We start from the raw sequence: 17,016 nt of genomic DNA on the forward strand, positions 1-17,016 counted from the left end.
TCTCACATCCACATATGACCTAAACCCAAAGTCAAACTCGGCCCCACCGATTCTTTCTATCCGGCGTCACCGAGTTCAAATGTCATAGCCACTGCAACAAACCCTAGGCAAATCGGTCTCACCGATAGGGATCTCGATCTCACCGAGATGGGATTGTAATCTCTCTGTTTCCCTTCGTAACATTTAGGTCTAACCGAAGTGAGCGATCGATCCCACCGAGATTGCAATGTAAACTCTTTGTTTCCCTTTTGTAACATTTCGGTCTCACCGAGTTTACCTGACCAACTCTCTGGTTAGCTAATTACCAAAATCGGTCTCACCGAGTTTGTGTAATCGGTCTCACCGAGATTACATTATGCCCTAACCGTAACCATATCGGTCCTACCGAGTTGCATGTCGGTCCCACCAAAAATCCTAACGATCATTAGATTTGCTAAATCGGTCCGGCCGAGTTTGTTGATTCGGTCCCACCGAGTTTGGTAAATTGTGTGTAACGGTTAGATTTTGTGTGGAGGCTATAAATACCCCTCCACCTCCTCTTCATTTGTGGAGAGAGCCATCAGACTAAACCTACACTTCCAACTTACCAGTTCTGAGAAAGAACCACCTACTCATGTGTTGAGGCCAAGATATTCCATTCCTACCATATGAATCTTGATCTCTAGCCTTCCCCAAGTTGCTTTCCACTCAAATCTTCTTTCCACCAGATCCAAATCCTATGAGAGAGAGTTGAGTGTTGGGGAGACTATCATTTGAAGCACAAGAGCAAGGAGTTCATCATCAACGCACCATTTGTTACTTTTTGGAGAGTGGTGTCTCCTAGATTGGCTAGGTGTCACTTGGGAGCCTCCGACAAGATTGTGGAGTTGAACCAAGGAGTTTGTAAGGGCAAGGAGATCGCCGACTTCATGAAGATCTACCGCTAGTGAGGCAAGTCCTTCGTGGGCCCTTCGTGGGTGGAGCCTTCCGTGGACTCGCGCAACCATTACCCTTCGTGGGTTGAAGTCTCTATCAACGTGGATGTACGATAGCACCACCTATCAGAACCACGACAAAAACATCCGTGTCTCCAATTGCGTTTAAATCCTCCAAACCCTTCCCTTTACATTCTTGCAAGTTGCATGCTTTACTTTCCGCTGCTCATATACTCTTTACATGCTTGCTTGAATTGTGTGAAGATTGCTTGATTTGTCCAAAGATAGCTAAAATTTGCCAAAGTCTAAAATTAAGAAAATGTTAAGTTTTTAATTGGTCAAGTAGTCTAATCCCCCCCCCCCCCCCTCTAGACATACTTCAAGGTCCTACAAGTGGTATCAGAGCTTTGGTCTCCATTTGCTTTGATTTCCATAGCTTTTGGTGGTCATAGTCTTGGTTTCACAACCTAGGAGAGTATGGCGTCTAGCGAGGGAAATTATCACCGTAGAGGTCCTTACTTTGATGGCACTAATTTTGCTAGTTGGAAGCATAAGATGAAAATGCATATTCTTGGACATAACACCGCCGTTTGGGCTATTGTGTGTATTGGCTTGCAAGGTGAATTCTTTGATGGGAGAAAGCCGAACCGAGAAGCTAGTGCGGATGAATTGAAGATGCTGCAATACAACGCTCAAACTTGTGATATCCTCTTCAATGGCTTGTGCCCCGAAGAACAAAATCAGCCGTCTTGAGAATGTAAAGGAAATTTGGAATACTTTGATTGATATGCATGAAGGTACCGACTCCGTCAAGGAATCCAAGTTGGATGTGCTCCAAAGTCAGCTTTGACAAGTTCAAAATGAAGGATGGTGAAGGTGTCGCTGAAATGTACTCTAGGCTTGCTCTTATCACAAATAAGATTGCCGGCTTAGGAAGTGAAGAGATGACCGACAGATTCATCATCAAGAAGATCCTAAGAGCATTGGATGGAAAGTATGATACCGTGTGCACATTGATCCAAATGATGCCAAATTACAAAGATCTCAAGCCAACGGAAGTCATTTGAAGAATTGTTGCTCATGAGATGTCGCTCAAGGATAAGGAGGAACTTCACAACAAGTCAAGTGGTGCTTACAAAGCCTCATGTGAAGCCCTCACATCATCAAGTGAGAAACAAACATTCAATGAAGAATTGAGCTTAATGGTGAAGAACTTCAACAAATTTTACAAGAGTAGAAGCAAAGAAAGAAGGTCTAAGTCAAGGTCCTACAATGACAAAAGATCTTCTAGTCGAGAGCGCAATTGCTACAAAAGAAGAGAAGATTCTCCAAAAAGAAAAAGTAGAAGAGAAGAATCACCACCAAGAGAGAGAAGGAGTAGAGATGATCGTTATGAACGAAGACCCTCACGAAGAAGCAAGGATTCGAAAAGGAAGAACAAGTCATCAAAGAGCTACACAAAATGAAGACATCAAGCTCATGTTGGTGAATGGGTATCCGGCTCCGACTCCGACAATCACTCCGAGAGAAGCTATCACTCCGACCCCGAATATATTCAAGATGAAGGTGTTGCCGGTCTAGCACTTGTGTCAACCAACTCTTACGACATATTTGATTCACCAAATGAAGGAATTGGAAGATGCTTCATGGCCAAAGGCTCTAAGGTAACACACCCCAAGTATGTTGATTTCAATAGTGATGAAGATGACTTGTTAGGTGATGATGATTTACTTATTGACAACTCTAGTAATGAATACTATGATGAAACGTCAATTAATCATGCTAATCAAGATAAAACGAATGACAATGATAAGAAGAAGATTGAGCGTCTAACTAAAGAACTAAACACTCTTAAGTTAGCTCATGAAACTATCTTCGAAGATCATCGAGAACTTTTAAGGGCTCATGAGAAGTTACGCTTTGAAAAGCTCAATCTTGAGCAAGAGCATGAGTTTTTAAAGGCAATCAATGATGATCTCCGTAAGAAAAGTTCTTCTTACATTGCCAAGCGTTTACTCTTATCTACTTACATGCCTCAAGTCAAGTCTAGTAACAAGAACAAGAAAGATTTTTCCTCTAGTAGTAACAATAATAATGCAAAATCCAATATTGTTGCTTCTAGTAGTTCTCTTGATTCCACTAATGATTCTCTTAGCCAAGTTACACTTAAGCAAGAAAATAGCTTATTGAAGGGAATTATAGAGAAAGGTGTATACAAGAGCCTTGCCGGGAGTAAGCAATTCGAGGAAATTGTACGCAAGCAAGGAAGGCACCGGAAGAATCAAGGTGTTGGTTTTGAACGAAAGTTCAATGCCAATGAAGTTGAGTGAGAAGAAGATCAATACCCCAAAACGAAGTTTGTTCCTCAACAAAAGAAGTATGATCCTACTTTCTTCAAGGGAACACAAGAACAAGATGATCTTCCACCACAAGACCACAAGAACAAAGGCAAGGACAAGCTTCAAGAAGAGATTGATGCATTTGAAGAAGCACCTAAGGCCTTGGTCAAGTGGGTTCCCAATACTACGTCAAGTTCTACTTCATCAAGTACAACTACAACTCCGAGGATTCCCATCAAGATGATGTGGATCCCGAAGAAGAAGAACTAGAGTGTTCTTGAGGGTGACTCCGCCAACATTCTTCACTCATATCATTATGGCAAGGACAAGTGCAATCAACTTCCATATCTTGCACTAGTTCAAGGAGTCACAAACCCTCATGTTGGTAAGGCAAGGGACAAGGTAACCTAATGTTTTCATGGACATCATCCTGTGTGTGCATCACTCTATGTCTATGGATATTCTTGTTTGTTCCTTGTGGGAATAACCCATGTAGGTATTGAAAGTGCAACTCACTCTAAAGGATTGCTCCAAATGATCTACATCAACATTGAGCATCCACATCTTCAACACCTACATGAAGTCATCATCAACAAAAACCCAAGGTTAGTTCATCCCTCTAAGGGGGATCTCACATCTAGGGGGAGCTTAACTCTAAGAATTGAGTCAAAGCAACTCTAATGATGTGAACACATCAATGCATTATGTAAAAGTGGTAACCCCACTTGAGCTTAAACGATGAGTATGACTTATGATCAAATGTCCTCATTTGACTCCTAAGTCAATATACTCATATATAGATGACCTAGTCATCGCCAATTGTTTGATAGATGCTAGAATTGGTTGTGCATGCTTTGCCACATATTTCATTTGCTATTTTATTGTATGAGCATGTTGGTTGCATATTTTACTCATTCGAGGACATCCACTTGTTGTTTTGATTGATTGGTCTTTTTCTTTGGTCAAGTGGATGGACAAGAATGCCTAAGAACCTTCTCTAGCTATCTACGATTTTCTCGTCTCAAACTCTATTCATGCTACATCATAAAATTTGATCAAGTCAGATTCAAACCACTCTGTGTGAGGAGCACTCGGAGTCCCCGATTCGTCATAGACTTAAACTTCCAAAACATCTTTGTGCTTTTCGGTCTGACCGATTCCTCCATTTCGGTCATACCGAGATCACTAAGTCGATCTAGGTTTTCAATCTCGGTGCAACCGATTTGAACTTTTCGGTCTCACCGAGTTGCTATAACTGTCAACAGTTATGCATCTCGGTGCCACCGAGTCGATCCACTCGGTCACACCGACAGTGTCAGGCTATATATTCACACGGGCAAAAATTTGGAAAACTTTCCCAAACCTCTTCGCCCGCGCATAGCTCGCTCTGCCTTCTAGGTCTCCGGATCATCGACTTCGTCGCCAGCCGCCTCCTGTCGCTTGTCTCCGCCGCCGTCAACGGATTTCATCTCCGCCGTTGCCGCCGTAGCGAGTTCATCGCCGAACTAGGGTATGAACTCGATCACAGTGCTATCCTCGTCTGATTCTCAGCACATTGTGTTCATTATGATTATTGCCACGATTTAAACACCTCTATCCAGTCAAAACAATTCTTAGAATAGATGCGATTTGAAAATTTAGGGTTAGGTTTCCGCCAAAACCATCTCGGACCCACCGAGTTGAAAAACTCGGTCCCACCGATTCGGCTAACGCCATTGCACTAGTAACTCTCGGTCTGACCGAGAATTGCTAATCGGTGTGATCGATTTTAGAACTTTCTGAAACCCTAGCAGTCTCGGTGCCACCGAACTGTGACTCGGTCTGACCGAGTTCACTAGTTTAGGTTTCAAAACTGCTTTGGTATCACCGAGTTTGAAAATCGTTGATCCGAAATGCTTTCTGTGGAAAACTAAAACTAAGCTTTTGAGTCATTCTTTTGCAAAAATCTCTATATTTTGTGATGCTCATCCACTCTATCTCATCTATAACTATTTACAGGGTCAGCAGTAAGTGTTTGCAATATGTCAGACCAAAGTGACAGTCAGAACAGGGAAGAAGAGCAGATTCACATGAGTGAGGGCACTAGTCCCTCTAGCACTTCAGATGATGGCAGCAGAAGCACTCCCAGCAATTTGCCCAGAGCTGCCACCAGGACAAGGAAGAAAAGAACTTCAGACTCTGAGAATGAGGATTATGTGGCAGCTGAGGATGAGGCCACTTCTAAGAAGAAGGTGGTCAAGAAAGAATATGGTTCAACAGCAGCCACAAAGCCAGTAGTGCAGAAGAAGGCACCTCCAAGAAGGATTCCCACTTCCAAACCCAGGAAGGTTGCCACTGGAGAAACCATGAAGTTTACTATTGAGTTAGAAGATGAAGCTGCTGGTCAAGGTAAAAAGAAAAGGAGAGTCAGAACCACCACTGCCAAAGTTCTTGGCAATCCCTGTATGAGGAGAGACTCTGAGAAGGAGGAAGAAGAGGTTGCTGCACCAGCACCCAAGGCACAGAAGCTGATGGGTGATGCTACAAAGTCAGAGGCTGCAACATCAAAGCCCAAAGAAGCACCCAAAGCTGCCTTCAAGCCTAAGAATGCACCAAAGAGGAATACCAGGAGTATACCAGCTGCTGAGAAGAACAAGGCCCCAGTGCCTGAAGTTGCTGCTGAGGAAGAAGAAGATGAAGAGCATGTGTTGAGAAAGCTGAAGCCAAAGAATTCAGACCACAATGATGCTCATCCTATGGCTGAGAACATGAAGCTAAGAAAGAATGCAGGACTAAGACTGTGGAGGTTGTCTGATCCCTATGCTACCAAGAGAAGGACTGCTGTTGACTACAGGTTCCACACTAAGGAACAGCAGGATTTCTATGAGACAATCTTGTTGGACAAGAAGCCTATAGTTTGTGATATGAGATGGGTTGACTGGACCTACATGAAGGAGAATGAGGAACACTATCCTGGAGTGCAAGACAGGTTCATTACTTGTGGAGTTGCAGACTTTGTTGGGCAGAAGCTCACAAAGTGGAATGATGAGCTCATTATGCAATTCTACTCCACAGCACATTTCTATCCAGATAGCAGGATAGTGTGGATGTCTGAAGGTACAAGGTACCAATCAACTATTGAGGAATGGGCCAATCTGATCAATGCCCCAAAGGAGAGTGAAGATGACTTGAATGTCTATGCCAAGAAAAAGATGAATCACAATTCTATGTCCATATGTACAAGGAGATCCCAGACGAAGCTCCTGAGACTTTTAAATTTGGATCTGTACATTTTCTTCTGTCAGGGCTGCCAACGATCAACTGGATCCTAAGGCACACTCTTTTGCCCAAGTCAGGTGACCACAACATGATCAGAGGGCATGCAATTAATTTGCTACACTTGTTTGATGTGCCACAGAAATTCAAGGGCATGAGCCTCATTGTTGAGACTATCAATAGGACAGCAGCAGACCAGAAGAGAAGTTGTGGGTATGCCCCACAGATTCAAGAGTTGATTAACTCCAAGATGGGCACAGACATATACTTACTAGACAAGGAACATTTTGCTATCTATACAGAATTTGAGAACAACCAAGTGGTTATGAATGAGAATGAACCATCATCAGTACAAGCTCAAGCCAAGAAGGAGAAGGCAAGGACAGAGAAGGCAACCAAGATGCCAACAATGGAAGAAGCATCTCAATACTTTCTGAAAAGTAAACATGATCAACTAGGCTACTTGATTGCATCTACTCTGAGGATTGAGAAGGGGCTGGCCACCTTGACTTAAAACCAGGAAAGCCTGAAAAGGATCATGGAGCAGAAGTTCTACAATTTAGATATGAAGGTGACTGAGATCCATATATCGAATCTTTGATCTATATGTTGTCATCAATTACCAAAAAAGGAAAGATTGAAAGTGCAACTATCCCTAGGTGGTTTTGGTAATTCATAACAACATATAGCTCATTGAGCTAATGCTATTCCAAGATAAATATTTCAGGAAAGTTCAATGAATGACATGGCATAGATGATGAAAATGGATCCCTCAAAATATCAAGGACAAAGGATTGGCTCAAGCTCAAAAGCTCAAGACTCTACATTTTACATTTTAGTGATCTAAGATCACACTGAGTCTATAGGAAAAGTCAATACTATCAAGGAAGGATGAGGTGTTGCTTAATGAGCCTCTTGCTTCATGTGCTTAGTGATATGCTCCAAAAACCCTCAACTACTTTCTCACATCTACATATGACCTAAACCCAAAGTCAAACTCGGCCCCACCGATTCTTTCTATCCGGCGCCACCGAGTTCAAATGTCATAGCCACTGCCACAAACCCTAGGCAAATCGGTCTCACCAATAGGGATCTCGGTCTCACCGAGATGGGATTGTAATCTCTTTGTTTCCCTTCGTAACGTTTCGGTCTAACCGAAATGAGCGATCGGTCCCACCAAGATTGCAATGTAAACTCTCTGTTTTCTTTTTGTAACATTTCGGTCTCACCAAAAAGAGCGAATCGGTCCCACCGAGTTTACCTGACCAACTCTCTGGTTAGCTAATTACCAAAATCGGTCTCACCGAGTTTGTGTAATCGGTCTCACCGAGATTACGTTATGCCCTAACCATAACCATATCGGTCCTACCGAGTTGCATGTCGGTCCGACCAAAAATCCTAACGGTCACTAGATTTGCTAAATCGGTCCGACCGAGTTTGTTGATTCGGTCCCACCGAGTTTGATAAATTGTGTGTAACGGTTAGATTCTGTGTGGAGGCTATATATACCCTAAGCAAATCGGTCCTACCGATAGGGATCTCTCTGTTTCCCTTCGTAACGTTTCGGTCTAACCGAAGTGAGCGATCGGTCCCACCGAGATTGCAATGTAAACTCTTTGTTTCCCTTTTATAACATTTCGGTCTCACCGAAAAGAGCAAATCGGTCCCACCGAGTTTACCTGACCAACTCTCTGGTTAGCTAATTACCAAAATCGGTCTCACCGAGTTTGTGTAATCGGTCTCACCGAGATTACATTATGCCCTAACCCTAACCGAATCGGCCTCACCGAGTTGCATGTCGGTCCCACCGAAATCACTAACGGTCACTAGGTTTACTAAATCGGTCCGACCGAGTCTGTTGAATCGGTCCCACCGAGTTTGGTAACTTGTGTGTAACGGTTAGATTTTGTGTAGAGGCTATATATACCCCTCCACCTCCTCTTCATTTGTGGAGAGAGCCATCAGACTAAACCTACACTTCCAACTTACCATTTCTGAGAGAGAACCACCTACTTATGTGTTGAGGCCAAGATATTCCATTCCTACCATATGAATCTTGATCTCTAGCCTTCCCCAAGTTGCTTTCCACTCAAACCCTCTTTTCACCAGATCCAAATCCTATGAGAGAGAGTCGAGTGTTGGGGAGACTATCATTTGAAGTACAAGAGCAAGGAGTTCATCATCAACGCACCATTTGTTACTTCTCGGAGAGTGGTGTCTCCTAGATTGGCTAGGTGTCACTTGAAAGCCTCCGACAAGATTGTGGAGTTGAACCAAGGAGTTTGTAAGGGCAAGGAGATCGCCTACTTCGTTAAGATCTACCGTTAATGAGGCAAGTCCTTCGTGGGCAACGACCATGATGGAATAGACAAGGTTGCTTCTTCGTGGACCCTTCGTGTGTGGAGCCTTCCGTGGACTCGCGCAACCGTTACCCTTCGTGGGTTGAAGTCTCCATCAACGTGGATGTACGATAGCACCACCTATCAGAACCACGACAAAAACATCCGTGTCTCCAATTGCGTTTAAATCCTCCAAACCCTTCCCTTTACATTCTTGCAAGTTGCATGCTTTACTTTCCGCTGCTCATATACTCTTTACATGCTTGCTTGAATTGTGTGAAGATTGCTTGATTTGTCCAAAGATAGCTAAAATTTGCCAAAGTCTAAAATTGAGAAAATGTTAAGTTTTTAATTGGTCAAGTAGTCTAATCGCCCCCCCTCTAGACATACTTCAAGGTCCTACACTCCGCCGCGCTCCCCGGGCCGCTGCAGCAGCCGCACCGAGCTGCGTCGCCCATTGCCGTCGTGGCTGCCGTGGCAGCCGCCGCACCAGGCGGCCTCCGCCGCACTCGTCGGGCCGCTGCAACAGCCGCACCGGGCTGCGCCGCCCATTGCCACTGTACCGCCGTGGCTGCCGTGGCAGCCGCCGCACAAGGCGGCCTCCGCCGCACTTGCCGGGCCGCTGCAGCTGCCATCCACCACCACCATCACCCCGTCCTGGCTGCAGTGGCAACCGCCGCTCCTGGCGGCCTCCGCCGCTCCTGGCGGCCTCCGCCGCACCCGAAGCTCCGCCGCAGCAGCCGCTGCCGCTGCCCGGCGCGACACCGCAGTAGTCGCTGCAGTAGCCGCAGCCGCTATAGCAGCCACCGCCGGTCAGCTCCGGCGCCCCACCGCCCGCGCTGGCGGGAGTCCCGATCCACCAGGTCCGGTTCTCGCCCTCGCCGTCATCGCTTCCGTCCGGATCGCTACCCGCCACGTGCCGGCGGTAGTGAGGCTGCAAGCTGCTGTGCCCGACTGTGGCCAAAAAGGCCCCCGGTCGGCCCTCTCGCGCCCTCCTTTTAGCAACACCATAGCAATTTGGTATCAGGTAGCTCAGCTCCGATCATGTCTTCGCAGACGCCCACCCCGTCGCTTTCGCTGCCGATCGTCACCATCACGCCGCTGCCCTCCCCGTCCGCGCCGCTGATCGCATCCTCCGGCGCCGCCACCGCCTAGATGTCGGCGCCCTCCACCGCACCACCGGCCGCCGCCTACACCCCGGAGGAGATCACCGGGGTCCTCAACGACCTCGTCACAGCCGTCCAGGAGATCCGGTTATACCTAGCCAACCCCTACAGGCCGCCGCCGACCGCCACCACCGAGACGCCGGCCCTACCGTGGTACTCACCGCATCCAGGGGCCTCCGCGGCGTTCGCTAGGACGCTGCAGCCCCAGCTGCAGCTGCCGCCACCGCCCCACATTGGCCGCAGTGGCCGGCGCCGGCTCCCGCCGCACCTCCAGCGCCCATCGCCGCCCCCGCGCCGTTGTGGCTGACGTGGCAGCCGCCGCACCAAGTGGCCTTCGCCGCGCTCGCCGGGCCACTGCAGCAGCCGCTGCAGCTGCCATCCATCGCCACCACCGCCCAACCCTGGCTGCAGTGGCAGCCGCAGCACCCGTTGCCGCTGCCCGATGCGCCACCGCAGCAGCCGTTGCAGCTGCAGCAGCCCTGGTCAGTTTCGGTCCCGCATCGACCGCACCGGCAGGAGTCCCGCTTCACCAAGTCTAGTCCCCGCCGTCGCCGTCATCGTTTCCGTCTTGGATCGCTACCTGTCACGTGTCAGCGGCGGTGAGGCTGCAGGCTGCTGCACGCGGCCTCCTAGCGCGTCGGCGTGTATGGGAGATGTGTGGTCTGCAGCTACCGCTCCTCCAAGTTGCCCTTCGCTGCGCAAAGGACCTCGATCTCATCCGCTGCGTCGGGGATCTTGGGCATGCGGTTTCCCTCACGGGCGGCGGGCATGATGTTTTCCCCGCGGGCAGCGACCTCAAAGTCTGCGACATCGGCGGTTGGGGGGCGCACCGCTCCTCGTCATTCTCCATCGCAAGCCCTCCACTCTTTCCTGTGCGGTGCAAACCAACACCCGTCCGGCAGGAAGAAACCATGGTGTCACCGATAGCAGCGCACCGCGTAGCACCACTGCATTTCGCCACCGGTCGCCGCGAGGGCGCCTCTGCTGGTCACTCTTGCGACCACTTCCAGGTGGTCATACACATGCACTCCTTTTGTCCAGGTGGTGACCATGAGATCCAGGTGGCTGTACACGTGCACGTCCGACGTGCGGATGATGTCCACTTTTTGTTAAAGGGTCCAAAACAAAGCGTCCCGGTCCATTTCAGGTTGAGAATAATAAAACAAGTCAAGATGTAAAAGGCTTGTTTTTAGGTGTTAGGTTTGTGTTGCGTTGAATCATGATTATAAGTTGGTTAGGCTGCAGCTCAAGGACAAGTTGCATGTCCAGGTGGGGTGTAGTGTTAGAGTACGTAATGGGTCTAATGGGCCCATTAGTCTTAGGGTTAATTAGAGATAAGGGTCGCTCGCTTAGGGGTCAAGTAAGCCTTGCTTGGGAGTCAAGTAAACCTCTCTATACAAAGAGAGGAGATGTATCAATCTAATCAAGCAAGAATTAAGAAGAAAATCCCTTCCCTCTTGCCCGACCGTGGGCAAAAAGGACCCCGGCCGGCCCTCTCGCGCCTCCTTCTAGCAGCCACATAACAAAGGACTCGTTGACGGAAGGTTATAGAGTCAAGGCATTAATTTACACAATATCACCAATTAAATAAATTAAATTCTTGATCTAAATACAAAAAGGATAGTCCCTCACAGGAAAATGAATGCACATGCTGCTGACTCATGCTTGTTATGGAAACATACCCTGAGTTATGGAAACATGGACATGGAAAATAGAATCACACAAGCTCGTTTAATAATTCAGTTAGCGCAATGGGGTCAAATATTTCAGCTAATAGTTTGTAATCACTCTCCAAAATTCCCTATATATGAGCCAGAAACTATAAAATCATTAAATCACATGCAGCTCCAGAATTTGAGCCAAAGCACAGTTCAGGGTCCTAATATAAAGAAAAATCAGAATGTCGTTTTTGGTATTTGGGGCTATTGACCATCAAGGGGAGAGAAAGTGTGGCAAAAATAGAGTTACACCTAGGGGTGGGCATATAACCCAAAACCAATTTAACCTGGACCACAGCCGAAGTGACCGAAACCGAAACCATAGGTACTGAGCTCGTTTAGCAATTTTTAACAAACCAAATTAAGTTCGGTGATTTCGGTCTGTACCCTCGGTCCACCAAACTGACCGAAGCACCGACACCCTACCCCTAATTCCTCTCTTCCCAGCTGCCGCACCCCGCAGAACTGGCGCTGCCTCCTCCCAAAACGCTGCTCGTCCCAAATCGCCTCCTCCCAAAATCACAGCACAGATCAATCCTTGCCCTCCCCAAGACCGCAAGTCTCGCATGCGTGATCTGTACCTTCCATGGCCGCTTGATTTCTTGTCTCCCAAGCATTGTATATGAGTATCACTGCAGCCCGATGCATCACTGCGCCGCCCGCCCGCCCAAATCCCTGGCCCCAGGCCACGACGACATCAGGTCGATTTCCGCACAGGAAAAAGAAAGTTGGCTGCTGCAAGCCATGGCAAGCGGCTGGACGAATTCTGTATCGAACGCTGCTGCTTGCCTGCAACGTAAGTAGTTGAATTCTATTCGGTCATATTCTTGATTCCATCCAGATCCAAGTTCATGATTTGATCCTAGTTGTGATGTGTACCGTTCTTGTCTGAATCAAGGTTTGCTTTGTGTTGTAGATGTCTTCCGAGATAGAGGAGTCTCATGCTATTGTTCCCATGGACAAGGAGGGTGAAAATAAGGAGGCTTGAAAGCATATGTCTGCAAGATCAGAGATGTGGAACCATTTCGAGAAGTGTTTGATGCAGTTTTGTTCTAAAGAAGAGAGAATTTTCCCGAGTACAACATACACAGGGAAGAGTATATGTACACACATGGTGGACTAATGCATGTACGAACTAGTTAATCTCTTGATTGACCTTGTATGAGGTGCACTACCAATTTGCCTACATATGTATTACATGCATGTGGACTTATAACGGGTGCATGGCAATTTCGCCTATGTACATACATGTATGCATGAGGGCAGCAATATGTACAGCAGAAATACATACAATTACACATGCAAGTACCCGTGCGCCAGCTGCATACTCAAATACGGCTAGCCACGCTGTTGGTCTATAGTACGCAGTCTTTCTGTACATTTATGTAAGAGGCTGTTTCCAGGACTTGAACCCGTGACCTCATGGTCACAAGGCAGCAGCTTTACCACTGCGCCAAGGCTCCCCTTCGTAGGTATATATAATTATATATGGTATATTTCTTTTGCAGGAGTGCACACCAAGAAGAAGATCGATCGGAGGAAACCTAGATAAGTAAAATTTTCAACAAGGCAAGTACTCAAAAGGGATCTATATTTCCGTGTGAAGATCACCTACCCGATCAGATCAACTTGGACGAGGGTCCAGCGCCTATCCCTGGGCATATAAATACACACGAGAGGACTCACGCAACAGGGGGAGCCAGCCACCTCGTCTCGACAAATCAAGCACACATCAAGAAGAGCAAGCGAGGGGAGATGAAAGCCAGTCGGGAGAGGCGCGCCCACAGCGGCGGCGTATACGGCGCCGTCGCTCGCTACATAGCACGTACGCATGTGAGAAGACCGGCGTATGCGGCGGCGGCAATTACACCCCGCCCAAGCATGAAGATGCGCCGGCCGGCGACAGCAGCGCTCATAGTCGTTGCGTGGCTCTTTAGTTGCCCATGCATGTTCAAGGATACTGCTACACGAGAAGAACAGCCGGCTGGGGCACCAAGCAAAGGAACGCAGCCGGCCAAACCCACGCAGCAACGCGCCCCTGGAGGCAGCGTAGAGGAGGTCAGAGGACGCACCGGCGGTGGCACGTGCGCAAAGGGGAGGCACCAGCAGACGCATCTGGCCAAACACCCAAGAAGAGCTCGCGGCGGCCGCGGCCGATTGAAGAAGCTAATGCGCCATGTCTAATTTATGGTACGTACTTTTTCTTTAAATGTATCAGGTGACGGGGACGACACGACCAGCGGAGAAGGCCACGGATGATGCGGCGCTCTTCTCGTGCCATGCGTTGGTGGCCGCGGATGATGCGGCACTCTTCTCGTACCAGATGCAATGGAGACGGTGAACGGCGCCGCCGGTCCAGGAGACTACAACGATACCTCCAAGACCGTCGTCTACATCATCAAGCCGGTGCCAGAGGATGGAGGCGTGGAACTCGCCAGAATGGCGCCAAACGTCAAGATGGTGCCGCGGAGGATGGCGACACGGAGCTCGCCAAGACGACGCCCGTTGTTTTCTTCATCAACCCGATGCTGCGGAGGATCGCGGCATGGAGTTCGCAAGGACGACGCCCGCCATCTACTTTGTCATGTTGGCGCAGGAGGACGGAGGCGTGGAGCTCGCGAGGATGCCGCCGCCGTGCCACGGTGGATGGCGACACGAGCTCTCCAAGACGACGCCAATGTCAACCTCATCAAGCCTGTGCCATGGACGATGGTGGCGTGGAGCTCGCGAAGACGCCGCCGCCGTGCCACGGTGAATTGCGACACGGAGCTCGCTAGGACGATGCCTGTCGTTTTCTTCATCAAGCTGGTGCCACGGCAACACGGAGCTCGCTAGGACGACACTCGGCGTCTTATTCATCAAGACGGCGCCAAGGAGGACGAAGGCGTGGAGCTCGCGAGTATGCCGCCGCCGTGCCGCGGTGGATGGTGGCCCGAAGCTCACCAAGACGACGTCCATCGCCAACATTATCAAGCTAGAGCCCGGAGGCATGGAGCTCGCAGGGATGCCGCCGCGTGCCGCGGAGGATGGCGACACGGAGCTCACTAGGACAATGCCCATCATCTTCTTCATCAAGCCGGCGCCATGGAGGACGGAGGCGTGGAGCTCGCGAGGATGCCGCAGTCGTGCCACGGTGGATAGTGACACGGAGCTCACCAGCACGACGTCCATCATTAACATCATCAAGTTGGTGCCGCAGAGGACAGACGAGTGGAGCTCGCGGGTTGACACCACCGATGTCTACCTCGTCAAGACGGAGCCCGCGACCCGGAGCCGCGAAGACGACGCACACCCCGGTGTTGTCCACAACATGAAGCCCGCAACACAGAGAAGATGGCGCTACACGGTGATGTCCGTGACCCGGAGGAGAAGACGGTGCCGCATGATGCTATTCGCAACCCGGAGCCCATGATGACGAGGCGCGACGGTGGGAAGGCGATGCGACTTCACCAAGATCTTACCACGGCCCAGTGAGGCGGTGCCCTTGTCTTGGCGGACCACCGTAAACTCGTCGTCTAGTCGAGACGAGGCACCACCACATGGCGTTGTCCATGTTTCAGAGCCCGTGAACGTGACGCACGATGGTGAGAAGGCGACACGACTTAACCAGCATCTTATTGTGGCCCCGTGAGGCGGCGCCCTTGTCTTGGAGGACCGCCGTAAACTCGGCGTCTAGCCGAGATGAGTCGCCAACCACACCGGCTATGCCGATATGAGCGTGCGTTGGTTTTACACCGACGCCCGTCTCCACCAAGGAATACTCCCATGAGGCGAATCTCTTGCATACCCCGACGAAGCCGCTACATCGTCAAGAAGTCCGTTCCAAGCAGGACCCATGCTACTCCAACACCGACTACATCAACGTTGTCAAGACCGACGAGGCGCGATGGCAAGGGCGAACGTGGCTAGCACAGAGCCATGTTTTGAACGGCACGTGTACCGACGAGGACACAGGCTTTGCCGCTGCCCACACACACTACACACACCATCATCATCATGCATGGAGAAAGCGAAGCGAAGACAACGAAGACGACCACACGGCTTAATCGGAGGCATCATGCGGAGCAACCCGCGGGAGTAATTAACCGGGAGCCTTCTGAGGCCCCGGGAACCAGGAGACCGCAATCGCCACAGTCAGGCTAGCCGCGCTAGTAGGCCACGGAGCGTACTTTTTCTTGCAGGATCTTGTATTTTGTTTCTCCAAAGAGATTAATGAAATACTCATTTCCCGTACCTTTTCTTTGTGTACTACGGTACACTGGCACGCCCACATTTTCTTTTCCCCGACGCATGAGAGAAATCAAACACCTCCTCTTCCCTTCTCAAGGAGACACATGACAGATTTTTCTCGTGTCAAACAAATTGGCACGCCCGGTGGGACATGGTTCTCCTCCCATCTTGGCTTCGTTGTGGTCGTCGAAATCGTCTTCGCCAATCTCCCAATGCGCACAGCATGCTGCAAGGATCTTCATCGGTAAGACCTATTTCTTGCAGGCAGACTCTCCCTTGGCAGCAAATCGGAGCCGGTGATGATCTAGCCCGGAACATTGCCGCCTATGGTCTTCATCGAGCATGGAGCCAGGGTCTACATGCATCAAGCCCAAGATCCTGCGCAGTTCCAAACTGTGATGTCGAAAAAGGCACTAAGGCGGGAGGCTGCCAAGGCGAAGAAGAAGCATCACGAGCTAATTCTTGTGGTGCGCGCCATGTTGAAAGAGTCAACAAGGGCGAATATGAAAGCAGATGTGGAGGCAACTCAACGCCTTCACACCAGGGCCGCAAACAGGCGAGCAAGTGTGGCTTCCCTTCACGCCTCTACCGCGACTTCACACTCGGAGCAGCCAACACCAACACCATGGCGCACCGAGGTCAAGCTACAGGAAGGCTTGGAGGCCATCTCCCACAAACTGCGTAGGCTCATGGTGAACTCTTGTTTTTTCGAAAGCGCACATCCTCTACGCAACTACAAGGGGGAGAATTGCAAGGCCCTACAGTTTCCATCAACCTCGACGATACTCGAAGATGTGCATGGGCGCCATGTCTCCACAAGTCGGCGGTTGATTGACGATCACTCTCCAACGACAATAGGTTCTCCGTCCTTTGCTTCGAGACACGGCACCAGGTGGCAAGGATTCAAGGCGTGGATCTTCGCCTACTCTAGGAACACATGAACCATATCTAGAGGCCGCTCCATGATCAAGGAGCACCGAGTACTTCATTAATGCAGGGTGTAGGTAGGATGAGGCGCCAATCCCAAGGTCATCATCCTCATCATGAGCGCCTCG

The 17,016-nt window shown here is 49.4% G+C and overlaps 1 protein-coding gene across 1 annotated transcript in view; it reads right to left on the reverse strand.

Moving 5' to 3' along the window:
* LOC119363580 (chromatin remodeling protein SHL-like) overlaps window positions 1–17,016 on the reverse strand; it is a 44,470-nt gene that overhangs the window by 7,961 nt on the left and 19,493 nt on the right. The gene's annotated exons all lie outside the window — the stretch shown is intronic.

This window comes from Triticum dicoccoides, chromosome 2B (assembly GCF_002162155.2).
Source record: "Triticum dicoccoides isolate Atlit2015 ecotype Zavitan chromosome 2B, WEW_v2.0, whole genome shotgun sequence".
In the NCBI taxonomy this organism is placed as follows: Eukaryota; Viridiplantae; Streptophyta; class Magnoliopsida; order Poales; family Poaceae; genus Triticum; species Triticum dicoccoides.